A 14,284-nucleotide genomic window follows, 5' to 3' on the forward strand; every position below is an offset into this window, starting at 1 on the left:
GCCGTCCGCTGACATCGGCGGGCGCTTCCCGACAGCTCTCCCCTCTCGCCCGCTCCAGGCGACGGTCGAAAGTGACACTGGGCGGTTCTTCAATTTTGGGCTCCTACAGTATCTAGTTCCATTGCTGCTGTCACCAAGGTCAGTCTTGATCGAGAAACTGCAGGGAATGGTACAATCAAAGATCAATAAAGTCAAAACTCCTTCAAATGTAGTCTTCCTTTTCAGGGTACTATTCACAGTAATTGGTGCACACCCCATCTATAAATATTGAAGGAACACTATTCTGTTGGGGTTTTGGGAGAGTCGTGGATCTAATGATTCTGTGTTGTCCCTTCCCCAAGTGAATCCTGCCTCATGATATTTAAATAGCATGCTCCTTATCAAAGGCACTGGATTCACTTTGCTTTCCTTTCAAAAGTTTGGTAAAAGATAGTTCAAGAGAACTCTTAATTCAGATCGGGAAAACTGGTTTATCCTCCTCCTTCTCTGTGTAAGTTCTGAAACAGTAAACACTCAGAATGGTCTGACCACTTATAATCCATTGTCATTCTTTGGGTCATGAATCTTCAAGACTTGTCATTCATATACATTCATTGAATATCCAAACTACAGTTTGAAAGCAAACCATTACATTGAAATCTGACGAGAATGTAACAAATGTGCTGCCCTTGATATATCATAAAAGACACAAATGTAATTCTGACACCAAAATAATTTTTTGCATTGCTGTGTCAGAGGGACCTTAAATTAAAATCCCAAAGTAAAAGCTGAAGTAACCTATTAATTACAGGGGTATGGTAGCATGGTGATTATATTACTAGACTAGTAGTCCAGAGGCCGGAACTAATGATCTAGAGACATGCCACCACGGCAGCTGGGGAATTTAAATTCAATTAATTAAATAACTCTGGAATAAAAAAGCTAGTATCAATAATGGTGAGCCATGAAACTACTGGATCATCGTAAAAACCCATCGAGTTCACGAATGCCCTTTGGGGAAGGAAATCTGCTGCTCTTACTGGGTCAGGGCCTAAACTGCCCTCTGAAATTCGGTTGTACCAAACTGCGACGACAAAAGACCTTCACCACACGGACTGCTGCTAGAAGGCAACTCACTACCACCTTCACAAGGGCACTTAGGGATGGGCCATAAATGCTGGCCTTGTTGTGAATGAATTAACAAAAAAGGTAATCGATTTATGTAAATCCCATTTCCCACCAGCTATTGTTGTTGAACACATTAATCGCACAACTAAGTCCGGAAAGCCTAACCCACACTCATAACTGGAGCATCATGACTAAACACTTTCACCCCAACCCGCAACCCCACCTTCCCCATCCACTCCCTCCACCTTCCCCTCCAAAAGTCATATAATCTCCTGGGAGAGACAAAAACACAGAGAAAAACCTTATGCCAATAAGGGAAAAAACACTTCTGGTCAATTCCTTTCTGACCCCCTTAAGTGATCAAAACCAGTCTGGGGGATAACATTGGTTTGTACGATGAGGATATGGTACAAAGAGCTACACACTGAATGGGAGCTTAAATCAGAATGGCAATAATTTCTCCAGGAGTGCTTTTGGTCACCTGCCGTGAATTTGGCAGAAAATCAGAAAACAGCCCAGAAAAGCAGAGTGAATGACCTTATGTATAAGCTCTCTGTGGTTTCTGCCAAATTACAGTGGGAAAATGGGGGCGTGACGCATCAACACGACCCCGATATTTTTAAAGATGAATAGAATTCCCCTAATAGTGAAATTATTACAATATTCAAAGAATAATAAGTAGCTGCAAATAATGGGGACGGACATTCAGGAATTCAGAAATTGTTTATCTTTATGTTAAGTCAGAATTTGCAAAGGACTTTAAAATGAGAGAACTCATTTACAATCAGCAAACAGAACACTGATGTTGAGGCCAATGGTTCTGTGATAGTGCTTATAATTTGTGGCAAACACTGAATTTACCCTTAAGTTCGGAATTACTGACCTGCGTATTTTTGTAGTGAAATTACCTAAATGAGATAAATGCAGATTTGTAGCATTAAGATTTTAAATAGGACAAACACAGTTTGGACAAATTTGTGGCAATTGGAGAATGCTTTGTCACTTAAGTATGAGCTGAATACATTATGAAATGATGCACAGAAGGTGTCGGCAACTCTGACCTTGACAGTCACCCTCTATGTCAAGGGTAACATCCTGTCCCTCAAACTGTTAAAAGGGGAAGCAGAAAACCTGAGCTTCCCCAATGATGTCAAACAATGCAGTTGAGAAGTAAATGATACTCCAAGTTACTAATGGCTACATTGTTGACGGTTGTGCCTCTCGATCCCAAGGTGCTGCCCTGTCATTTGTAAATCACCGAACGGCAACTGACAGCATGGGTGCTGGAGGGATTTGCACCAACTTTGAAGTTGCAGGGCTGAAATATTCCAACCACCAATCTATGAGCAGTCAAGTAATCCTTCGTACAAAGACAAGGAAAACAGGTTTGTTTTTCAAAAACACCAGATGCGCAAAAACTCAGCTTTTCACACTACTTTATATAATTGAATCATACAATGATACAGGACAAAAGGATACCATTCGGCCCATCTTGCCCATGTCCGCTCTTTGAAACAGCTATCCAATTAGTCACACTTCCTGCTCTTTCCCTGGTGATAATTTTAATCATGATTAACAGAAAAATCTTTAGAGGTCTCAGTGATTGCGTCAAAATACTTCAGACTTATCTTTGCACAGAATACAAACTAATTCAAATGACATGTATCATTTCTCTCAATATGAATATCTCTGTTATTTTTTTCTAAGCACGGAAGCTCATTTTTCATTCTATTTTGAATTGATTCTACCCTCTGAGGAATTATTCAATCATATTGCAAGACTCCGGAGTTTTCATTGATTACAAATGGAGATTTTAATATATTTTACATAGGTGCATCAACCGTGGCTAACAAGGGAAATTAAGAATAGTGTTAAATCCAAAGAAGAGGCATATAAATTGGCCAGAAAAAGCAGCAAACCTGAGGACTGGGAGAAATTTAGAATTCAGCAGAGGAGGACAAAGGGTTTAATTAAGAGGGGGAAAATCGAGTACGAGAAGAAGCTTGCCAGGAACATAAAAACTGACTGCAAAAGATATGTGAAGAGAAAAAGATTAGTGAAGACAAACGTAGGTCCCTTGCAGTTGGATTGAGGTGAGTTTATAATGGGGAGCAAAGAAATGGCAGACCAGTTGAACAAATACTTTGGTTCTGTTTTCACGAAGGAAGAGACAAATAACCTTCCGGAAGTACTAGGGGACCGAGGGTCTAGTGAGAAGGAGGAACTGAAGGATATTCTTATTAGACGGGAAATTGTGTTAGGTATATTGATGGGATTGAAGGCTGATAAATCCCCGGGGTCAGATAGTCTGCATCCCAGAGAACTTAAGGAAGTGGCCCCAGAAATACTGGATGCATTGGTGATCATTTTCCAACAGTCTATCGACTCGGGATCAGTTCCTATGGACTGGAGGGTAGCTAATGTAACACCACTTTTTAAAAAGGGAGGGAGAGAGTAATCGGATAATTATAGACCTTTTAGCCTGACATCAGTAGTGGGGAAAATATTGGAATCAATTATTAAGGATGAAATTGCAGCGCATTTGGAAAGCTGTGACAGGATCAGTCCAAGTCAGCATGGATTTATGAAGGGGAAATCATGCTTGACAAATCTTCTGGAATTTTTTGAGGATGTAACTAGTAGAGTGGACAAGGGAGAACCAGTGAATTTGGTGTATTTGGAATTTCAAAAGGCTTTTGACAAGGTCCCACACAAGAGATTGGTGTGCAAAATCAAAGCACATGATATTGGGGGTAATATACTGACGTGGATAGAGATCTGGTTGGCAGACAGGAAGCAGAGAGTCAGGATAAACGGGTCCTTTTCCGAATGGCGGGCAGTGACTAATGGAGTGCAACAGGGCTCAGTGCTGGGACCCCAGCACTTTACAATATACCTCAATGATTTAATTAAGGAATTGAGTGCAATATCTCCAAGTTTGCAGATGACACTAAACTGCGTGGCGATGTGAGCTGTGAGGGGGACGCTAAGAGGCTGCAGGGTGACATGGACAAGTTAGGTGAGTGGGCAAATGCATGGCAGATGCAGTATAATGTGGATAAATGTGAGGTTATCCACTTTGGGAGCAAAAACGCGAAGACAGAATATTCTCTGAATGGCGGCAGATTAGGAAAAGGGGAGGTGCAACGAGACCTGGGTGAAATGGTACATCAGTCACTTAAAGTTGGCATACAGGTACAGTAGGCGGTGAAGAAGGCAAATGGTTTGTTGGCCTTCATAGCTAGGGGATTTGAGTATAGGTGCAGGGAGGTCTTACTGCTGTTGTGCAGAGCCTTGGTGAGGCCTCACCTGGAATATTGTATTCAGTTTTGTTCTCCTAATCTGAGGAAGGACCTTATTGCAATTGAGGGAGTGCAGCGAAGGTTCACCAGACTGATTCCCAGGATGGCTGGACTGACATATGAGGAGAGACTGGATCAACTGGGCCTTTATACATTGGAGTTTAGAAGGATGAGGGGGGAACTCATAGAGACATACAAGATTCTGATGGGACGGGACAGGTTAGATACAGGTAGAATGTTCCCGATGTTGGGGAAGTCCAGAACCAGGGGACAAAGTCTTAGGATAAGGGTTAGGCCATTTAGGACTGAGATGAGGAGAAACTTCTTCACTCAGAGAGTTGTTAACCTGTGGAATTCCCTCTCGCAGAGAGTTGTTGATGCCAGTTCATTGGATATATTCAAGAGGGAGTTAGATATGGCCTTTACGACTAAGGGGATCAAGGGGTATGTAGAGAAAGCAGGAAAGGGGTTCTAAGGAAATGATCAGCCATGATCTTATTGAATGGCGAATCAGGCTCGAAGGGACAAATGGTCTACTCCTGCACCTATGTTCTATGTTTCTATGTTTCTGTCTTGTTAGATGTTTCACTGTGGGTGATTGGTTGCTTCCCGCATGAGTCACCTGAGAACTCACTTTTAGAGTGGAAGCATGTCTTCCTCGATTTTGAGGGACTGTCTATGGTTATAACGTTACCCATTGCTTTCAAATATAATTAGTTGGCCTTTGGTTTTTTTTAAATTTGCCTTTTCTCCAAAGGGTATAGCAGCGGAAACACTATCAACTAATTGGTATTAAAAAGCCTGGGATGGGAGTAATCTAAGATGACAGCTTTCATCTGACTTCACTATGACGTTACATTTAGTTTGTATATCTTTTTTATTCTTCTCACCAATTTTCTCCTTTTAATGACCAAAATAGCCATTATTCAAGCCTGGACAATGATTGTCGACAGGCTATATGATCATGGTGGCCATTAATTTCAAAACCAATGCTGTCTTTGCCCAATGTCAATGCTCCCAATAGAAAACAGAAGTGGGAACCCTTCTCTAATTCAGTGGTGTCCTGGCCATTTCTTCCACCCTACTGCACGGGCTTAGCTAACTCAACACAGAATGGGAATTGAACCAGAGAACTTTACAGATCCCGTATAGCTTAACTCACTGAGCTATTGTTGCACTACTAACTTCAGCGCCAGTGAACTTGAGATGGTGCCTTCTTTTTACAACGAGCTTCTTATTCCAATTACATGAACTTTCTTCAGGGAAGGCCAGCGTATTCTCTGACCACCATATCGCATCCATCTGTGGAGATTAAATAGAAATGATATTGGACTTTTACTGGTGACTGGAGCTTGAAAGTCAAACAGATTGGGCAGTTCAAATATAAAAGCAGCTCCAAACTCTGACTGACAGAATGAAAATAAAATCCAAGCCTGAATGAGTCATGAATATCTCCAGTTGACTTTCCCTATGTACTTAGAAAGGGTGACAGAGGAGATCGCCCCTGCTATGCTGAGCATGAAATTAAAAGGACATAATCATTTAACCATTTTCAGGATTATATCCTTTTTTATCCTCACAAACTTTAAAATAATATCTGGTTTCATATAATTGCAGTTTAATTGTATTCTTTGACGGCTTGCCTTAAGCAAGATGATATACATTTCTCGATAAATGCTGCCATATTGACTTGTGCACTGTATTTAAATGACGAGCCGCTACAAATTTATTTTAAAAAGTAATGGCCCTGAATTTACTCACTGCCTTTGGTGAGTTCCTAGTTGACAACGTGTGTACCTCGGGTGTTTTGTGGGTAGATTCCATCAGGTTTCCACCCTGTAATGGCTGCACTGTAGTTTGTGGTGTGATGGGAACATAAGAACATAAGAAATAGGAGCAGGAGTAGGCCATACGGCCCCTCGAGCCTGCTCCACCATTCAATATGATCATGGCTGATCCGATCATGGACTCAGCTGATCTGAGGTCTTCCCAATGTGTATTCCCCAATGTGGCTGGGAGCTTATTCCTATAAATTAGAATGAAGAGGATTGGTGTGGGAATTCCCCACATCCAATGATTTGCACTGAACTTAAAAAGAGAATAAAGCAGAAATGCCCATTGTCATTACCAGCCGAGACTAGCCAAAGTGCTTGACTCTTTCTTGTATTGTGCTGGACTTGCTTCTGATAGCGCTGAGAACACAGATAAATATTTAGCTCCCTACTACGGTAATGAGGTTATGAGTACCAGGTTTGGAATTCCTAATGGCTATTCCCTGGTTTTCCATTGTTAATGGAGGAGGAGGCAAAAGAAAGCCGGATGGAAGAAAAGTGGATGAGTCAGCGTTGCAACATATTGGGCCCAAGTTTCCCACCTCTGCAAAAAGATTTATAGGCCAAAGAAATCCTATCAGACCTTACTGAGGCACTCAATGCCAGAAGAGTGCACTTACCAAAGACTCAATAGGGGAACTGTGCCAGGTAATATATGAAGACCTGTGGCCAAGATGATCTGCCCAACAGCTCTGTCTGTGGTTGTCAAAGTTCTGACCCTCAGGCCCATTTTAAGCAGTTATGGGAATTCAGTGCAATTTCACCCAAAGCGCCATCCAGTCGTGTATTTGCCAGGTAAGTGACACTCTTCAGGAGAGCTGAAAAAAACAACCGGCTTAGCATGATAGCAAAGGAGCAGCATAAAAGGGTCATTTAGTTTTATCATTTCTCTGGATTCCTTAAAATGCAGGCTGTAATAGGTAGTACAGGTGCAGCTTTGAAAATCCGGAGTTCCGCAATCCGGAACCCAAACTCTGGGATAATCCATGACAGGGCCGTCCAGAATCCGCAAGATATTCCGAAATCTGGACACCCTGCCAAACTGTTACCGCCGTCACCCGGGCCTATCGAAAAGTCAAAAAATGAAATCCACCTCACAAAAGTTGCAAGAATGAAAACTCCAATCCTAGCTCTTCTAGGCCATGTCTTCACAGTCACCACTCCGCTGGTCCTGGGTCCGCATGCATGTCCCTTCGGCCAGAACCAACCAAGCTCCACGTGCAAGTCCCCAGTCAAAATCAAACTCTGCACAGCACACAAGTCCCTGCGGCCAGAACCAACCAAGCTCCGCACACAATTCCCCAGTCAAAATCAAACTCTGCACAGCACACAAGTCCCTGCGGCCAGAACCAACCGAGCTCCGCACACAATTCCCCAGCCCAGAACCTTACGCCAGAACCAATTCTGCACAGCACATGAGTCCTCCTCGGCCAGAACCAACCAAGCTCCACGTGCAAGTCCCCTTCGGTTTGTACCAGTACAGGTGTACAGGTCATCAGACTACCTTCCAAAACATACAGGTACAAAAACGAGAGAGGGGGACCTACCATGCGTTGTGAAGAAGCGATGACTACAAGGCCTGCGAGAGGAAGAACTACAAAATGACCTCCAGAAACTGGAAATATCGGAACCTTGGCCCAGGCATATCCAGACTCGGGAGGCGCCTCTGGCGTTCCGAAATCCGGCAGTACCCGAACCCGGGCTCGGGCGTTTCCGGACTTCGGACATCAGAAACACGTTCGAAAGTCTGGAAAAAACATCTGGAATGGCCTCGGTCCCTGTGGTTCCGGATTTTAGGTGCTGCACCTGTACTTAATAGCACTACGAGCTTCTAAAGTTAACCCTGTCAACGCTTTTAAAGAAAGTGGCATCACTTGCTGAATAACCAGATTGTGTGTGAGCAGATGCAAAAAATCGTCCATGTGGATATCAGATTTCCTAGTCTCTCTCCCCGACGCCACCAGCCATACCTGTGGGAATGCAGAGAAATTGAAAGGTCTCAGCAGGTGAGCTGCGTCGAATGCCTGGTTAGCATCCGTATCTTGCTGGATTTATTTTGATGATGCTCAAGCACAAATTTAGTTTGGTCCTCCTGCCAATCCGTGTCAGCTCTCCCTCACTGCACACTCCTGGAATCATGGCCAGTTTGAGGCACGAAGGAATTCAGGCCTTAGCGTTTACATTGTCATGACTTTATGCCCTTCTTAAGCTCTTCAAAGAAGTTAGCCCAATGGACGGGTGGCTTGTAGGTAACAAGGCTTACCCCTTGATCCATGGATAAAGTTCATCTTTAGATTTGCAGGGACAGATTCTGAAGGGTATTACAATAAATGCATGCCTCTACAAGAGTGGCCATTGAGAACACCATCAGGCCCTTAAAGAGACAATGGGTTTATAATACACGGCAAACGAGCCCCAGGTGGGCAGAGGAAACGTTCCAAGGTCACCCTCAAAGCCTCCTTGTAAAGGTGCAACATCTCCACCGACACCTGGGAGGCCCTGGCCAAAGATCGTGCTAAGTGGAGGAAGAGCATCTGGGAGGGTGCTGAGCACCTCGAGTCTCGTCGCCGAGTGCATGCAGGAAACAAGCACAGACAGCAGAAGGAGCGTGCGGCAAACCAGTCCCACCCATCCTTTCCTTCAATGACTGTCTGTCCCACCTGTGACAGAGACTGTAATTCCCGTATTGGACTGTACAGTCACCTGAGAGCTCACTTTTGGAGTGGAAGTAAGTCTTCCTCGATTTTAAGGGACTGCCGATGATGGTTTTATAATATGCTCCAGTTCATGTTTTCTGCATACTTGTACTTTGCTGAGCCCTGCACAGCTTTTTTATTCAAAAAGGTCTGCACATGTAGATTCCTGGGGCGGTGGTCCTCGTTGCTTTGGAAGCAATAGATATATAGTAGAGCAGTGGGAGGATTGTCGCTCAGCTACAGCTGTAAGTGGCATCAGTACTCAACTTATCAATGAATTGCCTTGGGGCATGTTACTATGTTAAAGGCACGATATGGATACAAGTTGTTGTTGTTGAATTGTTCTCCTCTGTTTAACACTCTTTGTCACCAATGTCAAAACTTCTTTTCCCCCCCATCTTCAAATAAATGACAAATCTTTCAATCCATTCCAGCACATCACATCACATTGGATCGCTTTCCCTTACGTGACTTTGTAATTCATAATCACCTGTTTAAATAAATAGTGTCAGCTGTGGCTCAGTGGGCAGCGCCCTCACATCTGAGTTGGAAGCTTGTGGGTTCAAGTCCCACTCCAGAGACTTGAGCACTCGGCTGACACTTCAGTGCAGAGCTGAGGGAGCACTGCGCATGTAGGAGGTGCTGTCCTTTGGACGAGACGTTAAAGCGAGGCCCTGTCTGCTCTCTTAGGTGAATGTAAAAGATCCCATGGCACTATTTTGAAGAAGAACAGGGGAGTTATCCCTGATGTACTGACCAATATTTATCCTTCAATCAACATAACAAAAAACAGATTATCTGGTCATCATCACATTGCTGTTTGTCGGAGCTTGCTGTGCGCATTACATTTCGTACAGTACAACATTCCATTTCAAAAAGTACTTAATTGGCTGTAAAGTGCTTTGGGATGTCCGGTGGTCATGAAAAGTCTTTCATTTTCGAAACACACTCTTTCCTCTATAAATATAACCTCAGTGAATAACATAGAATGACATAAATTCATACGCTCTTTTAATACAAGCAACACAAAGTGACCATAAGCCAACCTGGCCTTCCTTTACATCATGTTTGCCCTGGTTGTGTAAAAGTGTCCATTTTCTCAATTTCCAGTGTTTCTCCTCGGTCCAAACTAAGGGCCAGTAATGTGCCAGGTGGTTGGCTGCACCTTTGTGACGAAAGACTCATGGGACTGAAGTGATCCTACTCTCATGAGCAGGTTCACGAGGTTGATTCCGGAGATGAGGGGCTTGACTTATGAGGAAAGGTTGAGGAGGTTGGGCCTCTACTCATTGGAATTCAGAAGAATGAGAGCTGATCTTATCGAAACGTATAAGATTATGAGGGGGCTTGACCAGGTGTATGCAGAGAGGATGTTTCCACTGATGGGGGAGACTCGAACTAAGGGGCATAACTTAGAATAAGGGGCCGCGTATTTAAAACAGAGATGAGGAGGAATTTCTTCTCTTAGAGGGTTGTAAATCTGTGGAATTCGCTGCCACAGAGAGCTGTGGATGCTGGGACATTGAATAAATTTAAGACAGAAATAGACAGTTTCTTAACCGATAAGGGAATAAGGGGTTATAGGGAGCAGGCAGCGAAGTGGAGCTGAGTCCATGATCTGATCAGCCATGATCTTATTGAATGGCGGAGCAGGCTCGAGGGGCCAAATGGCCTACTCCTGCTCCTATTTCTTATGTTCTTATGGCAGCTTGCTCATGGGAGGATCTGCTGCTGTCTGCATCTTTGGGTGGCCTGGGGTCAGCTTCTATGTGTCACTTGCGAGGAGTTCTGAGGCGGAAGGCTGTATACCTCAGCTGCGGCTCACTGGTAGCATTCTTGCCTCTGAGTCGGAAGGTTGTGGGTTCAAGCCCTACACCAGAGATTTGGGCAGGCTGACACTCCAGTGAAGTGCTGTAATATCAAGGTGCCACTTTTCGGCTGAGACGTTAAACCGAGGCCCTGTCTGCCTTCTAAGATGGATGTAAAAGATCCCGCAGCACTTTTTGAAGAGCAGGCGAGTTCTTGCTGGTGTCCTGGCCAGCAATTATCCCTCAACCAATAACTAAAAGAGATGATCTGGTTATGATCACATTACTGTTTGTGGGACTATGCTGTGCGCAAGTTAACTACTGTGTTTCTGACATTACAACAGTGACTACACGTGTAAAACTCGCGTTTTCTCAAAATTCAAAGAATCCCCCTCTGTATGAAGAAACCCTAAGGAAGGATCATTTTGGACTCGCTTAAAATGAACTTTGGGATTTTAAAGGATGCATGGGTCTGCAAGGGAAAAGGACTGCAAAAACCAGGGGAACATTAACATCTGAAAAGACCAGTTTTGGGGTATTGTTGCTGTCTGGGGTATTCGAGCTAAACCAAATTGTCTGGGGAATTGTTTAAGCTCTACAACTCTGCTCCCAGGAGACATTAACATAGCAACAATTGATCCAGAGATAGCCAGCCATAGCTCTAAGCATGAAACCCATCCAGCACATGCATGGAAAACCCAGGCCTAGGCAGACAACGTAAACACTGAAAATAATTTGTACAATCACTACTGTGTTCCGAACACAGATGAGATTGCACACAGAGAGGTTAAAGTAACAGTGATCTCAATCTTTATTAAGACACTCCAGAGTGAGGAACAGGCCTTAGGGGCCTTAGGGGCCACCTAATATACAGTGCTCCCAAGGGATGCTGGGATGCCCTGGTGGCGGAACATGCTTTACAGATACACAACAATCACGACTCGAATTCAACCGATCGACACATCCTACAACAAGTTACCGTTAACGAGCCCGCCAAAATCCAACAAAGAATTACCAAGCCCACCAAAATTAAGACAAAGAATCAGGTTTGATTTGGTGCGCAGCTTAGCAAGGCTCTCAAGGTATAATTGAGGCCCTGTTTTACAGTGAAATAGCCACCTTGCTTCTACACCAGCTTCGTATACTTCAGACCTGGCAGACTTCAAGAGCAGCGCACCAGCTTTCGTTAACCTGGTGCTTCAGAACATCAACCAAGACAGCATCACAAACGACCAGGGCACCAAGCATGCCGCAGCAGCAAGAGGCTCAGGAAACAACCATCAAGATATTACCAGCAACCAAATTGGTAATATTGAGCCACCGTGACCAATGATTTCCAAACCGAAGTCAACTTGACGAAAACCCGAAGATTCGCAAGCTGCTTCCACTCTACAAGCTATCCCTGAGCCACCAACTGGTAAACATTACCTCAAAGAACTTTAAAACCTACTCCGACCAGAAGAAAGTGGGTATTCACCCCATAAATCCAATACGCGCCCAACTGCATCAGCGGACACCACCCAACTGAAGACTACGCAGTAAGAAGTCTTCCACGACGTTCGGGGTCTCGGCAAGCAGAATGTACAGAGTCCAGCGAACCCCAAAATCACGAACCACCGCTAACCGTGAAAAGGAGGATTGGTGAGCATTATCCCTGTTGCCCTAGAATTTAATCTAGTCAGATTTAGGTATTGGGAGATGGGAGGTGTTTTATCTTCTGTAACCCCTTTTGTACGTAAGTGAAGTGTTCCTTATTCTAGAGATTGTAAGTTTTGACATTGTACTTCCTTTCCTAAATAAAATCAAAGTTTCTTGCACCAAAACCAGTTGTCTGCTGCGCTTTGTCACATCCCCAAATAAATCCAAAGTCTAAAACCCAGGGAGTGGGAGCGATTCAAACTGCTCAGAAGGTCAGAGGTGAACCTGACCCCCACACACCACCCTCTATACACATCAAAGGTGTTATATAAAGGTGAGTCTTTCTTTCATCCTAGGTGCATGCTGCTGTCCTGAGAGATAGCAGCCTCATGTAGATTGCCTCCAGCATCGTCATTCAACTGAACCCTGGAACCATCTCTCCACTGATCAACTGATTGATTGCTCTAACTTATCCTAAAAGACCTGATAGGTTTTCAATAAGTGGATTGGAAAGGACCTTGAAGAAAAGATTGACAGGTAAAATTGCTTGAAGCTGATTTGATCTTGTGGCATAAGAAACACAGAGGAGAAGATTGCTACCAGGAGAAAAGCAAGAAAGAAATTTACTTTAAGAAGTGAGTTTAGTTCAGAGAAAAGTTTAACAGTTGTTTTGGCAGTTCATCCAGGAACTTAACTTCTCCAGTCATTTAAAAACATACTTGGGATAATTTTATGAAATTGCAGTTCCAGTGCTGAACTTTGCCACTAGGATCACATACATGCAGTGATTCATAGAAGGGTTACAGCACAGAAGGAGGCCGTTCGGGCCGTCAAGCCTGATTCTGTCAACCAATGCTCCCAGTAAACAGTAGGCCACATGAGGAACACATCTTGGGAAATTGCTGATTTTGAGTCCAGTAAAAGGAATGGATGGAGCCTCGCTGGCTGAGTGCCTGCAGTTTGCCAAGGTGCACCTCTGACAGATGCTGCTTCCCATTGGAAGAGTCAGACAGTGAGATCGGCCATTCAGGACTTCAGCTGCACCAATACTCTTGATATCTGTTCCTAATGACCGAGGGTCTGTGGCAACAGCTTGATTTTCTATAACTACATACACATACGAACCTAAAAAACAAAAAATAAACAAAGAGATGTCAACTGAACAGGGAATGGACGATGGCCATGGGGAAACCCAGTAATCGAATTGGAACCAAACTGTGGCAGAAGCGGATTCAAGCTTAATTCAATGGCGCAGCCATTTCTAGAACCTAAATGCTTGTCAGCCCTTTCATCAATACCAAGGGTTAAATGCGGGGGGTAGGAGGAGGAAGAGGAGGAGGACGAGGACCCCAAGCCACCACCACCCCCACGACGACAGGGGAGGAGCCCTAATGGAGCTTTCCCCACTCAGCCTTACACCAGCAGCTGATAACTCAACACTTTGCATGAAGGCTGAATGGCCCGTTTCATTATTGACCACCCACTCTATCCCACCATGTTGACTATTTCCCCGTTATTCTGCAAATCAGACTCTGCACAAGTTTGGTTTAGGTGAAAAAATAAATGTTAATTTATTCAACATTTGTACAGTTGTACATTAATGAAACTTTGTAAACATTAATTTAGTAACTTCAATAACATTTTTAAAAGTTAAAACTTTTGAAATGTAAACTTTACTTAAATAACAACAAAACAACAACCCCTGCACCAAACATCCTTCAGATGCAGCCACCTTTAACCCCTCGAATTTGAAACCCGCCTCTCCCATCCATTGTTCAAATTGCCCTTGCCCCTGCCCCTACCGCCGGTGGTCCCAAGACATTTATTAGTAGCACGGACAGGGCGCTGTTGTTGTTGGGGACAGACATAGGAGACGTCATTGGACCCCTTGGAGAAGCTGG

Source organism: Pristiophorus japonicus, chromosome 10 (genome assembly GCF_044704955.1).
Source record: "Pristiophorus japonicus isolate sPriJap1 chromosome 10, sPriJap1.hap1, whole genome shotgun sequence".
NCBI lineage: Eukaryota > Metazoa > Chordata > Chondrichthyes > Pristiophoridae > Pristiophorus > Pristiophorus japonicus.